General features: G+C 39.0%; 1 protein-coding gene across 3 annotated transcripts in view; it reads right to left on the bottom strand.

The window, feature by feature from the left end:
• FILIP1 (filamin A interacting protein 1) overlaps window positions 1–17,620 on the bottom strand; it is a 183,245-nt gene that overhangs the window by 91,812 nt on the left and 73,813 nt on the right. The window lies entirely within an intron of this gene.

The raw sequence follows: 17,620 nt of genomic DNA, 5'->3' as shown, positions 1-17,620 counted from the left end.
AGATGTTTCTTAGGTACCTATTAGATAGAGATTCTGAACAATGAAAAATATCAAAAAGAAAAAAAATCTTTAAAAAGAAAAAAGAAGAAAAAGGGGCGGGGAGGGGGAGAAAACCACAACCTGATTTTTAAATCCCTTTAAAGATCCTCTGATTATAAAGCCATGTCTTTTAAATAAGAACAGCTGGGGAAATTCAGAAACAGTGTAATGAGAGAAGACATGTCTTTCCACACATGAAAACACATTATAGTGTTAAAGGAATTAGAACAGTGTGGTACCAGCACATGAAATAGGCAGAGAAATCTGCTCAGAAATAGATTCAAATATTATATTATAGGATAAAAGTGACATTTCAAATCACAGGGGAAAAAGTGAAAAATCAACTAATGGCTATTTACCTATTATTTCACAGTTGTAGAATTGCTTATCTTTATTCTACTCTGTGATGCTGAGTCTGGAACTCTGCAAACTGCACTTCCTAGACTCCTGTGCTTGCTGTTCCCTATTGGGCTCTGCCAATAGGAGTCACTAGAGGGATATTAAAAGGCGGGAAGGGGAGAATGAGGTGTGCCTTTCTGTTTTGTCCTGTTTCTCTTCACAATGTTGTTCCAGTTCCAGCTTCTTTAGACCTTCCAGAACCAGCCTATCAAGCTCTCTCTCCTCAGCGAGTTCCCTGCTCTGAATTCCTAAGTTCTAGTAATTCTACCTCTTCCTTTTGTTTCCCTAGCTCTAGAGGCTGGCAGTTATTGTCTCTGGTTACCTCAGCATTCTCTGTACTCTTTCCATTTTCTAGTATCTGTATTACCAAATCCCTTTATTAGCTCCTTTCTGTTTGAAATATCTAGAGTTGTTTCTGTGTTCCTCTCTGGAGGAACGGATACAACAGCCATCTACAAAAAAAATCAAAGTGACTCACCTTAAACAGAGATTAATTCTAAATGGGTAAAACAATGGAAAAACTGGAGAGGAAAAAAAAGAACTAGGAGAATTTGAAGGAAAGTTTTCATAATCTAGAAGTGGGAAGGGCTTTCTAAATATGACCGGAATCAGAAGCCATTTAAGAAAAGATTGATGTCTGACTAATAACAGTAACATTAAATTCTGCATAGCAAGAAGTGCTAAAAGCAAAGTCAAAATAAAAATATTGAGATGGAAAAAATATTTCACTTATAACTCCTATCACAGACAAAATCTGATTTCTTTACTATATGAAGAGCTCTTATTAATCAATATAAGACCAACAGTACAATAGGAAAAACAGGCAAAGGATAAAAACAAGCTGGTCACAGGAAAAGAAATACAAATATCTCTAAACACATTTGAAAAGATACCCATCCTCAATCAGAAGAGAAATGTAATTTTAAAGTACAAGGAGATACCCATTTCACCTAATGGATTGTCAAAGGAATTAAAACACCAGATTAGCGGGGCGCCTGGGTGGCTCAGTGGGTTAAGCCGCTGCCTTTGGCTCAGGTCATGATCTCAGGGTCCTGGGATCGAGTCCCGCGTCGGGCTCTCTGCTCAGCAGGGGGCCTGCACCCTTCCCCTCTCTCTGCCTGCCTCTCTGCCTACTGTGATCTCTCTCTGTCAAGTAAATAAATAAAATCTTTAAAAAAAAAAAAAACAGATTAGCAAAATGATAATATACGGTATTGATAAAAGTGTGAGAAAACAGACCTGGTCAATTTAACAAAATCTACCACAAACATATGTATCCTTTGACTCAGCAGTTCTATGGCTGGGCTGTGTGACCAAGAGAAATATTCTTACATGTGTGATAATATGTATGTATAATGCGTCCATGCAGCATTGACTATACAAGGAAAAGACAGGGTACAGTTTAAATACCCAACAACAAGAGACCGCAACTAACATACCCTCCACAACCATTAAAAAGAATGTGAAATCTCTGTATGTTCTAATAGGGAAAGATTTCCAAGGCATATATGATGTCTGAAAAGGGCCAATTACAGAACAGTGTACATAACATGTTCTGTTTATGTAAAAAACTAAAGAAAATAAATTTGCATACATTATGCTTTTTTTTAGTTCTTCAACCACATATGTGAATCAATTACCCAAATTTCTAGGGGGCACCTATGTGGCTCAGTTGGTTAAGCCTCTGCCTTTAGCTCAAATCATGATCTTGGGGTCCTGGGATCAAGCCCCACATCAGGATCCCCACTCAGTGGGGAATTTGATTCTCCCATTGCCTGTCCTGCCCCCTGCTTATGCTCTCTCTTTCTCTCAAATAAATGTTAAAAAAATTTTTTAAAAATTATTTAAATTTCTAAATAAAATATTTTTAAGTTAACTAGACTTATTGTGATCATTGTTTTACAATATATATGAATATCAAATCATTATGTTATATACCTGAAATTAAATTATACCTCAACAAAAAAGGAAAGATAATGAAATTGTTTTAAATCCACACAAAATACTTTTAACTTAAAATTTTTTAAGTATGTAAACCTTGCCTCTAGAAGTGTTTTATGTTTGGCCTAATTCTGGGATTTACTAAATCAGAGCATGACTCCATCCATACACTCGTCTTGTCTTATAATTAAAATATAATTCCTGAACGTGTAATTACAATAAGACTCCACCACCTTGGAAGAGATACAGAATGACACTCTATCAAAATATAAAAATCTCTGAACACCTGGACAGAACGGAAGTCCTCTCCCATAAAGTCCTTGAAAAAAAACACATGAGCAAGTTATAACAAGTAATGGAATAAGCTTTTAAGCATTAGCCTAACAGTAGGTATTTGTATGGAGAAGTGCTTTCCTTGCCTAATGACCTTCACTTGATGTGGAAACAACATTAAAAATAAAGTAGGACAAAAATCAATAAATAAAATCAATGCACTGTTTCCATCAGCCAACCTGGAACATGTAAGTATTAGTGACTTTTTCTTCTAAATCATTTGCATAACACATAATGAAAGAGAAGAGTCCCCAGTAAGAAGAGGCTCTTGACACCATTTTAACACAGGAAATGTCCATAGGACTGCAGACATGTCAGTATGGCAGGACCACAGATGGAGGGACGCAGTGAGGTGAGGCTGGAGTCGTGAGCAGCTGCCAGTCCATGAAAGCCTCTCTGAGCAATAGGGAGCCTCTGAGTGTTTGAAGCAGAGGAAAGACTTGATTGATTTGTGTTTTAAAAAGCAGACTCTGGCTGTGATATGGAGAATGACGGGTGACAAGACCACAGGAAGGGAATGTCACTTGGGGGCTACGGCATTAAACCATGTGAAAAGTCATAAGGATCCCGGAAGTGAAGCAAAGATGGTGGAGATCCCAGTTATTTGAAGTTGGGGACCCTACACCTGTTCTTTTCCCTCCCTCACATTCCCTCGACTTCCTAGCTGTCATTCTATAACCGCCTGTCAACAGTTTCCTTGTCAATTGAATCAGCTATCATATGGTGGTAGATAATCAGTAGGAATGACCAGATTGCTTCAGTGTTTGCTGCAGGTAGACAACAGTGTGGTATCTGTGAAGATCGTTGCATGAGGCAGTGAGACTCAGGGGAAAATGGGATCTCGCAGCCCCCTGCATCTAGTCTCACAGGTGAAGAAGAGAATTAGCCCTTCTCTCCATCCCTTCCCACTTAAGCAATTATAGTTCTAGAGAGAAAGAAAGGAAGTGCGATGTTGAGAGTTTCCTGTGTATAACTCTTCAGTGACCCCATAAGTGTCTCCCGGTCAGGAAGTGTACGTTTCTTTCAGGAGAGCTCTTTGCCCAGGTATTTTGCAGTCAGCATACTTGGCACTTCAAGCTGACATGTTATGCCACAGTCACCCATAAATGAGTCAAGTCAGATATCGCAAAGAAAACAAATGCTCAGGGCTCAAGCCCTCTATGCAACAGTGCACTCAAATGACTGTCCTTTGTAAACGCAAAGCCAGGAACTTACATTCTGTTAAAGAAAAAAAGACATGTGCATTTTGATTGTTTCAGGGGATAGCTCACCTTCCTCATTGCTTTGAGGTTAAGAAAAAAATTTGTTAATTACAAAAAGTATATAAAACCCAAATGCACACACATACAGACACATAACACATATCACATATAATAACTATTTATATCACATATACAATTTTTCCCACTGGTTTAAGATGGCAGGTACTACAACACGCCATCTCAGGGCAAATCTATTTAAGGTTCAAAAACAGTAATACCCAGTGTTCAAGGAAGACTCACTTTCATTGGTACAATTTGGTTTTGAGTCCATCAGACCATTTTCTGCATTTGCTTAGGAACATCCAAACCCTTGGTTTATTGCTGGTTTTCCTCACAAATTAGCTATTCCCCACAGAGCCATGAACTTGCAAATGTGCTTTTATTATTACAACTTTAAAAAGGTAGGGGTAGAGCAGAATCGGCTAAAATTTGTGCACATTGTTTCTTGTTTCCTTTCAGACCCTTGATCAGGAAATGTTTAACAGGAGAGTAAGTATTGTTAGAGATTAATAGCCGCTGTTCGGAAAAGTTGATAAAAGTTCTTTCCTGCCAATACAAACTTATACGCTGTCGAAGCACATGACAGTGTCCTCAGATAGGATTACATGTTAGCTGAAAAAAAAACAAGTGACAATGCACTTCTTGAATCAGTTTATACCCTTCCTTTTGATTATGCACTAATGTCATAGGGAAATGATTTCAAAATTTTTCATCAGACACTTTGGATAAAAGTATTTTTCTGTTGACAGCTGTATGAGGTCTCTTTCAGCCTGTCGTGTGTTTTGAGGTTAGTCTATGACTGGTTGACACGATGCTTATGAAGTCAGATTCCAAATCCCACCTGGGCCAATTAGCTTTGGAAAGAAAATTATTCCACACCATGTCTGCACTCTTAACCCCACCTGCAAAACCAAGGATGCCACAGGTCACAAGAGGTTCAGAACAAACCCTTCATTACCACTGGACATGGAAAGTTCTCCTGAGGATCACTGGGGCCCAAACAAGGGAAGATCCTGAGGAACTAACGAGAAAAAGATCATTCTTTATTTACTAAGTCTTTGCCCAGTCAGCAGCGTCCCTGGAACTGCTCAAAAGAGAGAAGGGAATAAAAAAGAAGTAAAGACTAACCCAGGAATTCGTAAACAATGTCAAGTTGCCAGCAGTTATAAGTAGTGCTTGTACAGAAACTTCTCAGTAATTTGGACACCATCAACTTAAATTCACCATGGTCTAGGTATATAATTCTGCATTTTACTCTTAAAAACATTTCATAAGGGGCACCTGGGTGGCTTAGTCAGTTAAGCATCTGTCTTCATCTCAGGTCACGATCCCAGGGTCCTGGAATTAAGTCCCACATTGGGCTCCTTGCTCAGCAGGGAGACTGCTTCTCCCTCTGCCTCTCTCCCTACTTGTGTTCTCTCTCTCTCAAATAAATAAATAAAATCTTTTTAAAAAATTTAATAACTATAAAAAATGTTTTATGTGGCTCAACACTATAAATTAGAAAAATTTGTGTGTCTGAGTGGTTCAGTGGATTGAGCAGCTGACTCTTGATTTCGGCTTGGGTGGTAATCCTGGGGTTCTGGGACAGAGCCCCAAGTCAGGCTCTGTGCTCAGCAGGGAGTCAGCCTGAGGATTTTCTCTCCCTCTGTCCCTCCCCCCACCTACACTCACTCTCTCTCTAAAATAAACAATCTTTAAAAAAAAAAAAAAAGAGAGAGAGAAAAATACACCTAACTTTTTTTCTTTTTAAAGATTTTATTTATTTGAGAGAGAGAGAGAGCTCACAAGCAGGGGAGCAGCAGGCAGAGGGGGAGGGAGAAGCAAGCTCTCCGCTGAGCAGTGAGCTCCATGAAGGGCTCATCCTAGGACCCCAGGATCATGATCTGAGCCGAAGGCAGACACTTACCTGACTAATCCACCCAGGCTACCCAATATACGTAACTTAAATTGAAGATTTTACTTGGCTTTTCACTGTCTTCAATCACCCCTTAAGCAATGGCATTGGCAGTAGTCACAACTGGACTCATTACAAGTGATTCTGTGGCTCAGTTTGTTATAATCCTACTGAGAAGCATGAAGAGAAAGCAAGATGCAAGCGAGGAGATGAGGCAGTCTACTAAAAAAGAACAGAACCATCAACTCATGATTTAACCTACTGAGCCACCCAGATGCCCCATCAACTCATGATTTAGAGAACAAAAAGACTACCCCAAATTGTAAATTTCAAAATTTGTTGCTTTGTATGGAAAACATTCTGTTAGCAAATAATAGATGCTTCTTCTCCTTATCTGTGGGATGAGGATTCTCTTGTCAGTGAGTTTGCTCTTCCATTTTATTTTTATTTTTATTTTTTAAAAGATTTTATTTATTGATTTGACAGAGAGAGACAGAGCAAGAGAGGGAACACAAGCAGGAGGAGTAAGAGAGGGAGAAGTAGGCTTCCTGCCGAGTAGAGAGCCCAATGTGGGGTTTGATCCACGACCGACAAGAGCTGTCTTGTCTGGGATCACGACCGACAAGAGCTGACGCTTAACACCTGAACCACCCAGGTGCTCCTCCGTTTTAATTACAAAAATAATAGTGGCCTATTATTTTTCTGGCAGGGAATAGGCACTGGCTTTGGAGTCAGCAAGGCATAATATACCTTACTAGGGCATCCTTGGGGGAGTTCACTCAAACCATCGAGGCTTCCATTTAGTTATCTAACTTTTTAGGGCTACTGTGATCATTCAATAGAACAGTAAAGGTGCTGCTCCAGCATAGGCAGCCCAGGAAGGATGCATGGTCAATATAGACATGATTATTTTTCTTTTGCCATTTACTTGTTTTGTTTTGTTTTAAACTTTGTATATGGGAAAGTTTTACATGTATATCAAAATGAACAAAAGAGTATAATGAAATACCAAACTAACTAACTATCCCCTCACATACTTTTTGCAGGAAGGAGAGGCTGGAAACTTTAAAGGAAATTTTAAAGGAAATTCCAGACATTTCATCATATTACCCAACAATAAAGAGATTATAATTACAGTGTCTTCAGGGTAGGGTACAATCTGATTCCTAGTTGAGAGATAGTTGTGCCACTAATATTGGCCCAACACATCCAGTAAGAAAACACATAGACTGAGGCAGGGAGTAAAGTGTCATAGTGGTATAAAAGGAAGCCAAAATTTTTCCTGTCACCTGACATTTCCTTGGAATAGACTCACTTTTGGTCACTAGGGTAAAGACCAAGATCTACTTTAAAAAAAAATTTAAATGGCAATCCAATCTGTTTCATTAAAAAAAAATTCATATTAACCAAATGGAACTACAGAGTAATTTCCAAAAGCACCTATCAAGTGCTTCATAGATAAAATCTGTCCTCTAGGAACTTGTAGTATAAAATAGTTCTTGAAAAACAGACAAGATTTAGAGAAGTTTTATTAAAAATAGTCAAGCAACATAGAAAATGATGGAGATAAATTTACCTTTGTAAGAAAATATGTACCTAAAAAGGGCAGAGGGAGAGAAGAGGCATAGGTATATAGTTCAAAGAATTTTTAAAAGGGGTCCTGAATATTCCATGTCCAGGTTCTTGGGGGGGACAGAGACCTTGCTGGCAATAATTCCCTGTCTAAAGAGCCCCAAGAGCTTTGATCAGTGTCACATCTTTTATGTGGAAAGTTTCCAAGTTTCTAACCTACAAGCTAGTGATAAAGAGCATAGGAGAGCTAGTAGGGGGAGGAGGGAGGGAGATTCAGGATGGATGGGGGAAATGTATAGAATGTGCAGCTTAGTCTAGGAAGGGGGTAGGATCAAGTCAACAGAACTGGCCTTGATAAGAAAGGATACTTCTCTCTTTGTGAAGGGAAAAGGGAGAAACAGAAGGCAAGGAATGGAAATTTTTGGAATGGAGAGAGGTTGAGAAGACCTTTATCTCCCAAGTAAAATAGAAGATAAAGTATCTGTGGGAGATAAAGGGAACAAGAATAGGATGGGGATTGACAGAAGTCTGTCTCTAACATCAACAAACTTGTTAAAGTGTTCCCCTCCAAAAAGAAAACAAAACTAAACTAAAGTCTTCCCTACCCCTTACTATTCCCTCAGACACGACCCTGACCTCATTCTATCCACGAACTTCTCAACTTCTTGAGAGTAAAGTTTACAGAGGCACTCCTGGACACCAGCAATCTGATATCAACACTCACAGTTCCTTTGAAAATGTACCTTTTAAATGCCATCTTGATAAATGGCCTGTTCTCAGTTTTTATCCTCCAGCTTTTCAGCAACATTGAACACTATAAATGTCTTCTTCCTGAGAATCTCTCCTCCATTGCATCCACTATACATCACGGTTCTCATCTGTCTTCCTTCTCTTTCCCTATGTCCTCTACTCCTCTATGACCAATTTTTTTCTCTCTCCCCACTCCTAAGGCAGGGTGTTCTCTAAGGGTCTGCCTTTGGACTTGACTTTTATCTCTTATTCTATATCCCTACAGTCTCCTCAGATGAGTGCCATGTTTGTTTCTCTATATCCATGCTGTTGATACAGTAGTCACTAGCCACATGTGGCTATTTAAATTTAAATTATTATTAAATATAATTAAAACTCATTTCCTAATATTTCCTTTGAAATATTAGCCATATTTCAAATGTTTATAAGCCACATGTAGCTAGTGGCTACCATACAGGACAACACAGATAGAGAGCATTTCCTTCTTTACAAAAAGTTCCTTCGCACTCTCTCCCCTGAAGTAAGATCTTCTGCCCTAGCAGTATTCTACCTGACAACTCTTCTAGAAGTCCTTCTAGAATCACAAATTCATTATGCCTCAAATCCTACTCATTAAAGATATATTTCTCATAATAGTTTTCTGTTTTACTTTAAAAAGGCTCCGAGTAATAAGACCACATGCTGAAATATTTAGGAAATATTTACATAAGTTAACTAGATATTTAAGTATAGTTTTGCTCCCTAAAGTAATAAAGATCATTTTCATTAAAATATATATATATAAACTACAGCCATGTAGGGCAGAAATTGCCATCTTCTACATAGTACTTAAGTAGGATTTTCCCATGTTAGAGTGTCATAAAATAATAAACAGATTTATTTATGGGGTATTTTCTCTCTATCTATTAATATGTTTTTCTACATTTCTCAATAAAACCAAGGTTTTCCCCTAAGGTGTCAATGAGTACACTATTCTCACTGTAAAGAAACCAACTTTCTGATCCTATTAGGAGAACTAAAAGTATTCGGTCTGAACAATGAAAATCAGACACCAATGTTCTTTGCCAAAAGAGTGACAATACAACTGGACACATGAGATTCTGAAGCACCATATTCAACAAAGAATCCGATCTGGTCCTGATTTTAATCAGAACGCAACCTGTCTCTTTGCCGCCTCCTAAACTTAGCAAAGACATACCATTCTCAGCACGCTGACCATTTTGATGGTGTGAGGTTTCACTGGGCAGCCTCACTCAGGGTGACCTCAGCCTGAGATTCTAAAGATGGAGTGTATTAAGTGCAGGTGAGTCATCAATTTAAAAAGCCATACAGAGTAACTAAAAGCCTCATTCTTTGGAAGTACAGATTCCACAGAAAGCCTTACCATGTGACAAATGGAACTCACTTTGGAAAAGAAAAGCCATCTCTAGAGAAAGAAGTGATAAATGGTTCTGTAGGATAAGCCTATTATGTTTGGATGCACTAGGTAATTCTATCTGAACTGATCATCACCCACCCCAGTGGAGTTATTGCATCCCCTGCTAAAGATGACAGAAAAGCAGAACCATAGTTTCGTAGTGGGATCTTAATGGCAAATACTTGGGACCAATACTGTTAATTCAATAGCATTGTACATACTGTGATATTTAAACTTCCTCTATATAGTTCAAAGACATTAAAAAATAAATCTTATGACTGCCTCATAGGGTATATAGGTATTAAAACATTCCAAGACTACTCACCAGTTACCAATAAACAATGATATGCCTAGCCTTTTCCTAGGTGCAATGAGGCATATGAAAGAAGCAGAAGACACAACCGCTTCTGACCTCAAGTTGTTTCAGACAACAGAGGTAAGTAAGCACATAAAACACTTAAGGAACGTGTGTTTATGGGATACTATGATTTACACTTTTACCAAACCAAAGTGAGGTTTCAGGACAGGAAAAAGACAGGTGTGAAGGAGCAACTATTTAGAAAATTCTTCACAGAAGAGATAAGCTTTCAGTGGTCCCTAAAAGAAATACTGTGGGAGCAGTTGGAGAAGGAATGAATCGGTAGACCCCAGAGGATTTTTAGACAGTGAAAATACTCTACGTACTATTATAACAGTGGGTAATGTCACTATATATTTTCCAAACCCATAGAACGTAGAACACCAAGAGCGAACCCTAATGTAAATTATAGACTTTGGGTGATTATGATGTGTGTATCAGTGTAGGTTCATAATTGTAACAAATGTACCACTCTGGTGGGGGATGCTGGTAATAGGAGAGGCGATGCATGTTGGGGGGCAGGGAAGTTTATGGGACATCTCCATACCTTCCTCTCAATTTTGCTGTCATCCTAAAACTGCTCTTAAAAAATAAAGTCTGTAATAAGAAAAAAGAAAAAACATATTACGACATGAAGGAATACAGTTTGAAACAAGGACAAATATAGGTCCTGAATCTTCCCAGAAAGTCCCAATTTTTGTCTTGTAATTACTTCCAAGGTGGGGTAAATATAAAGAAAGATAAGAAGAAGAAAAAAAACACTGGGATGGGAACAGAGTTTGAGATTGTGTGTGCTAGTGAATGTGTCAGGTAGGGGAAGTATGTAGGGACTGCCTGATCGGATAGGAATAGTCATGTTAAGGAACACCAAAAATGAACAGAAACCGTTAAGAGGGAGCATGTTAGTAAATAGCTTCTGCAGACCAGTCTGATTGAGGTAGCTATCAGTCAGATAGGGACTCGAGGTCTCTTGTCAATTCCTTTTTTTTTTTTTTTTTTTTTTAGATTTTATTTATTTATTTGACAGGCAGAGATCACAAGTAGGAAGAGAGGCAGGCAGAGAGAGAGGGGAAGTAGGCTCCCTGCTGAGCAGAGAGCCCAATGCGAGGCTCGATCCCAGGACCCTGGGATCATGATCTGAGCCGAAGGCAGAGGCTTTAACCCACTGAGCCACCTAGGCCCCCCCTCTCATAAATTCCTAAGCAAGAAAATGACATGATCAGAAAAACACTTGGGAAAAAGTAGGCTGGCAGCAACAAAGTGCTGAGATTCTAGCCCCCAACTGTCATATTTATTTCGATACAGACATGCTCTTCACTCTAAACTCTCCCATGAGCCTGGGAGCTTTCAACATTCATGTGAGAGGTTTAGCCAGTGCCTAACTTTACCAGTCCTCCATCTCATGAATTCTGATTGCCTTCGCTTCTACTCCCAGGCCCATACGTTAGTTAACATTGCACCACACAGAAAAGCTAGATGCAAATAGCCCAACTTCAAGTCCCTCCAGCCCTTTCATGCCTGGCCTCCCACCGACCTGCTCATTCCTCCTTATATTTCTTCCTGGTTGAGCACCAACACACACCACTTTCTTCCACTTCTGTTTTCCCACTGCATCTACTTACACATTTGCAACCCGAATTTCAGTGTTATAAAATTTCATTGTTATAAAATATATCTCCCCATTTACACTCCGGCTTCTGAACAAACCAGTGGCACTACAAACACACAGCTTCTGCTGGTGGAACCCTAAACTTCACTTATTAATGCTCCTATTTGTCCACAGTCACCTCCCTCTCACCCTCCCCTCAGCAGTGATACCATGTTCATAATTATCCTTTTGACCACCACTTGAGGGGCACCTGGGTGTCTCAGGTATTGAGCATCTGACTCTTGATTTCAGCTCAGGTCATGATCTCAGGATCCTGGGATCAAGCCCCATGTCAGGCTCAGTGCTCAGCAGGGAGTCTGCTTGAAGATTCTCTCTCTCTCTCTCTCTCTCTCTCTCCCTGTGCTTCTCCCCCCACTTGTGTCCATGCATGTGCACATGCTCTCTCAAATAAATAAATCTTTAAAAAATAAATATAAAAATCAAAAACCCTCCACTGGCCTGAGTGTCCCTGCTAGCTACTCTCCCGTCTTTCTGCTACTTTTTTATCCAAAGTTATCCATCCAATAACATCTATATTAACTAAGTGTAGTAATCACAACAATCCTAGAAAGTAGGAAGTATATATATTACACAGATAGGGAATAAACTGAGGCCCAAAGTCAACACTAATAAGGTCAACTACCAAAATTTTTGGATTCTACAACATTCCCTCATAGGACTTGGCATTCACACTGTTCTAGCCTTCTACTTTTTAATAAACTCATGTTTTACTTAAAGCCCAAAAGAAGCAAAAGGCAACACAGTGATTTCAAAGCAGAAGGTCAACAAATATATACTAAGGGCTTACTCTGCCAGACAAATAATTTATAGCCATGCTAAAGAAACAGGAAATTTGGTTTCTTTGACTATGTCCAAAAAACAAAACAAAACAAAAGCCACAAAAAACAAAGACAAAAAAAAATTAACTTTTACTGAAAGGTAAAAATAAAAAGGATTTTCTAAATTCCTAGATTTTCAACAGAACCTGTTATTCTGTTTGTTTAATGTCACTTCTCAAACCACTGAAAATAGGTTTGAACACACTGAAACTGCTCTGGCAAATGTTCCCCATAACCTCCAGATGCACACACCCAAAGAACACCCTTCAGTCATATCCAACTGAAGTTTTCTGCTGATTTGACTGACATAATCTCTCTCAATCTTGACTCCCTTGGCTTCTGCATCACTCCACTCTTCTGGGATCCTCACTCCTTTTGACTGTTTTTAGTCACATGTCTTTTCTTAAGTCATATTGTACACCAAATTCAGGTGTGCTTTTATTTCCATCAAATACTTCTCCCCTGAAGCAAGGCTATTTACTGATGAATATAACCTAGGCTTTTCCACCCACTCTATATTTGAATCTGTTTGTGTTGGTCTCTACTCATTTCTACTTGTCCAAAACCTACCAATTATTCATCATCCAATTCTTTAGTAAAGCTTTCATTCATCTCCTGAGATTTTCATACTCTTCCCCTCCTCTGTGCTCTCATAATTTACATTGCAACTACCCTATAGAATATTCACTCCTGCATAGTCTCATTTAAAACACAAGGTCAGGAGCTCTTTCTTCATCATGACTGCTGAGGTACCTAGTGTCTAAAACCATGCTTAGTACATAGTAGGAGCTCATCAAATTTTAGCTATGAGTATTGTTATTAATCATCTTTGCATTCTTCAGACCTCTAGCACGGTAATATTTCTTAAATATTGTAAAATCAATTTAGATTTATTAATTAATGCCCTCAGAATGAATGAAATCTCTTAGTAAGAAAGGAGAGCAGGTAGAGGGCTTACCTACAATAAGTGGTAGAGAGGTAAAGTGCAGAGTTGGCTTGGGACTCTCTGCCTCATCCTCTGCCCCTCCGCCCCCCATAAATGGATTAATATTTTTTTAAAAAGAGAGAGAAGAAAATGGCTAGGAACTTCAAAAGGAGAGAATAGAGGAAACTTCTAGTAATCCACAGGGCCATGTTATCTATTTTGTAAGTGTCTGAAATATAACATCTTCTCCCAGTCACATGGGACAAGAGTAGATCTTTCAACGTGTGGATGATCCTGTCTCTGATCCAGCCTGACAAACACCAAAGCCAAATGGAATGGTGGTGCATTATCTAGCTGTGTTAGCTAGATTTCTCTGAGCCTTTTTGCACAGGTGAAAGAGAACTAACTATAAGGACAAAGGGAAAAATGAAAATTTTTAGAGGTTTTTTTTTTTCTAAAATGTATTCAAGTGGATATATCAAGTGAATTTACTATATAAAATAGCTAAATTTTTTTGCATGAAGAAAAAGAATTAATTAGTATCCTGTTTTTGAATCATTTTACAAGAATAGCCTTCTGCCAAGTTTTCTGTGTTATGGCTTTTTGATGTGAGTAGCATTTCCTTTGAACTTTTCTCATTTTTAGTACAGCCGAATCAACTGGCTTCTTTAAAGTGCTATTTTTGGACAAATACAAGGGAGAATTAATCATGGTGCCCAAGTGATAGTCTGGGTATTCTATTTCATTATTTTCAGTTTAGTCTGGGAAATATGTAACCAGTTTTTCACCCAGAGAATAAAAAATGTTCCAATTTATTAGAAAGTTCTTGTTATTGGAAGCATCAATGACAGAGGAGTCATGATGGAAACCATCCCAGCTATTTCCATGCAAGCAAAGCTGGCCAACCATTGTGTTAAAATGACAGGCTTGCATCAGCTAAGGTGCGGCTTGAAAGGTCTAGAAGATGTCCCTCTCCAAGACAAAGTTCATGACACCACAAGTTCTAGATAAGACTCCATAAAATACAAAAATCCCTGAGAAGGGCAACTCCATCCCTAATACATATTCAACTAAAGTTGCACTACAAGAGTTCTCTGGGCAGGTGCTCTTGGGTGGCTCAGTTATTAAGCGTCTGCCTTCCGATCGTGTCATGATCCCAGGGTCCTGGGACTGAGCCCCACGTTGGGCTCTTTGCTCAAAGGGAAGCCTGCTTCTCCCTCTTCCACTCTCCCTGTTTACGTTTCCTCTCTCACTTTGTCTCTCTCTGTCAAATAAATAAGTAAAATCTTAAAAAAAAAAAAAAAAAAAAAAGATTCCCTGGGTGCTTGGACTGGCAAGCAAAACAACAAAATTGCAAATTTTGCAAAGAGCCAATGCTAGGAATAAAGGTCATGCTGTTTTTAAGAAATAACACAGAGGACATGGAGATATGGACAGGAGAAGGGAGTTGGGGGAAATTAGAGGGGGAGACGAACCATGAGAGACTATGGACTCTGAAAAACAATCTGGGGGTTTTGGGGGGTCGGGGGTGGGAGGTTGGGTGAGCCTGGTGGTGGGTAGTATGGAGGGTATGTATTGCATGGAGAACTGGGTGTGGTGCATAAACAATGAATTCTGGAACACTGAAAAGAAATTTAAAAAATAAATAAAAATTTGAAAAAAAAAAAAAAAGGCCATGCTGTTCTAATGTGAGCTCAACAAATTCCTATAGATCACACAATAGATTCCAAGGGGGCAGGCAGGCCACTGGTACCAGAAAACACATGTGACTGTTTACAATGTCCAAAACCCTGGATGTGGAGGTGAAGAGAATAAGATCAAAAACAAGTCTGAGAAAAGGAAAATTGACATGAAAAGCCTGAGTGAACTCCCATCTCCTCTTTTTCCCCTAAGTCACTTCCAGGGTACATCTCCTATAGGGAGACTTGATCTTGGTCTATCTCCCCAATATTACAAGCTCTTTTTTCTTTGTGTCACCCTACTTCTTTTAGCCAGTAGTTCCAATCTCCCCAAGGCCAAGCTGCTGCATAACTCCAGGGCACAACCCTCATAGGGTAGTGAATATGAAGCTTCCCAAAGTTGTGCAGGTCCCAGTCTATGGCCATGGGGCACCCCTGCCCTCCACCATGTTTCTCACTATTCAGATCACACCAAACTTCAAGGCTCAGATCATATACTTCTACTGCCTAGATATGAAACTTTCTTCAATTTCTCTAACCTAAAAAATGGTTTTGGCCTGGGTGCCTGGGTGGCTCAGTGGGTTAAGCCGCTGCCTTCGGCTCAGGTCATGATCTCAGGGTCCTGGGATCGAGTCCCGCATCAGGCTCTCTGCTCAGCAGGGAGCCTGCTTCCTCCTCTCTCTCTGCCTACCTCTCTGCCTACTTGTGATCTCTCTCTGTCAAATAAATAAATAAATAAAAACTTTTTTTAAAAAATGGTTTTGGCCCTGGATTTCACACTAGGGATCTACTTGGAAGAAATTCTCAAGATGAAGAATAAATACAAAGGTCCTCGATCTTACCCTTGAACATCCCCAAGTGTAAATACTATAATAAGAGGGGCACTGAACTGAGAGACAGGGAATTTGGATCTTGAGAAAATGTTAACTAAACTGCTGTGCAACCTTGGAAAAGTCCAATAATTTATCAGAGTGTCAGTTTCACATTTGTAATAAAAAGGAGGTGGAGAAGACACCTCCAAGAGGCTTATCAGCCCCAATATTTTATATAACCCTGGAGCAGAGTAAAGGCTATTTGAGTCACATACAGCCATCCTATAAAGGGAGGTAATTAATCAGTGGTCTTTTAAGGTCCGGAGGACAACTCACTAAATGTTCATAAACGTCAAGCCAAATGGCATACAAGCCTTACCTCTCAAGGCACAGCCTTGCTTCTCTTCACAGCACTAGATCTTTACACAGAATTTTTTTTTCCCTATCTCTAGTCTGGCAAACCTGGCACACAGCTGCCACATTTTCACCAGCCCACTCAAATGTGCTAATGCCAACTGCCTCCCATGCTTAGCTACAACACACGCCCTCTCACGTGAGAATGCTAAGAAAGGATAGGTTTCTGCGACAAGAACATAGATCTACAGCTCTAAATACAGGAACACTCTCACTTTCAACAGACCTAATATGACACAATCTGCATTTGTAAGTACATACACTTATGTAGGTCCATAGAAATAAATGGGTAGATGGATGATTTGCTTTGCAAATGAATTCACCATGAAATTCCTTAAAATACCAGGTCCTTCATTTCTCTTTTCCTTCACTGCCTCCTCCATAAATATCTTACAATCTTTACTTATTTACTGCTGCTCAGGAATATATCTATTGTGTAAGGTAAGGTATCAAGTATTTATAAAGTTTAATGGAGAGCAAAATGCATTTCTTTGGCACCTTCTGACTAATTTACCTAATGTTCTGGGTATGTGGCCTTATATTTTGTATGACTTGGCTCTGAAACTGTATCTGTAACACCATGAGTATAAAAATCACATGAATCTTAAATATCTTCCAGAGTTCACCATTATATAACAGTCTTCTGCAGAAATTAAAATCTGGAAGAGCCACAGGCTTCACACAAGCCACTGTGCTTGGAGAGAAGGGAATTGATGGTCTTACTTTGTGAAAACTTCCACAACAACTGCTGTACCTTCCACTCAGGTTAAAATCTGTCAACTGACAGCAGCTTAAAAAGTTATAGTAATATATTCTGCCTCCTTACACAATAAATGTTAATAGACAAAACATTAACCACCTTTCCGGGAATGGTGAAACTATTTCTAGTAATGGAGATACTCTGGTAAATTTCATCTTTTGCTGTGAAATGCAAATGTGATTTTTCTCAGCCCATAAATGTAAGCCCAATCATGTTTATTTGTTCAAAATTTGGTATTTTTATGTTTTTGATTTCTCTTTTCTCCAGGGATTTCCTTATCTGTAGGCACACACAGATGAGAACAGGAACAGATGAGGCTACCCCACCCTAGTTTAGGGTAGATTGCAAATAATTGATGATAACACCACCAAAAGTTTCATCTCACACAACTGTTAGCATTCCCCTTGAGGTTCATACAAGCTAAAAGTCTAATAAAAACAAAACAAAAAAAAAAGTCTAATAAAAACAATAAGGAAAACATCAACTTCAGTCTTAAGTAATAATCTCCTCCAAAAAAAAAATTATTTTTCCCCCACTTTCAGAAACAGGATTGTCCAGAACTCAGAGACTCAAAA

Source organism: Neovison vison, chromosome 1 (genome assembly GCF_020171115.1).
Source record: "Neovison vison isolate M4711 chromosome 1, ASM_NN_V1, whole genome shotgun sequence".
In the NCBI taxonomy this organism is placed as follows: domain Eukaryota; kingdom Metazoa; phylum Chordata; class Mammalia; order Carnivora; family Mustelidae; genus Neogale; species Neogale vison.
Note: the sequence above shows the minus strand (reverse complement) of the source record. Positions and strands in the feature narration are given on the sequence as shown.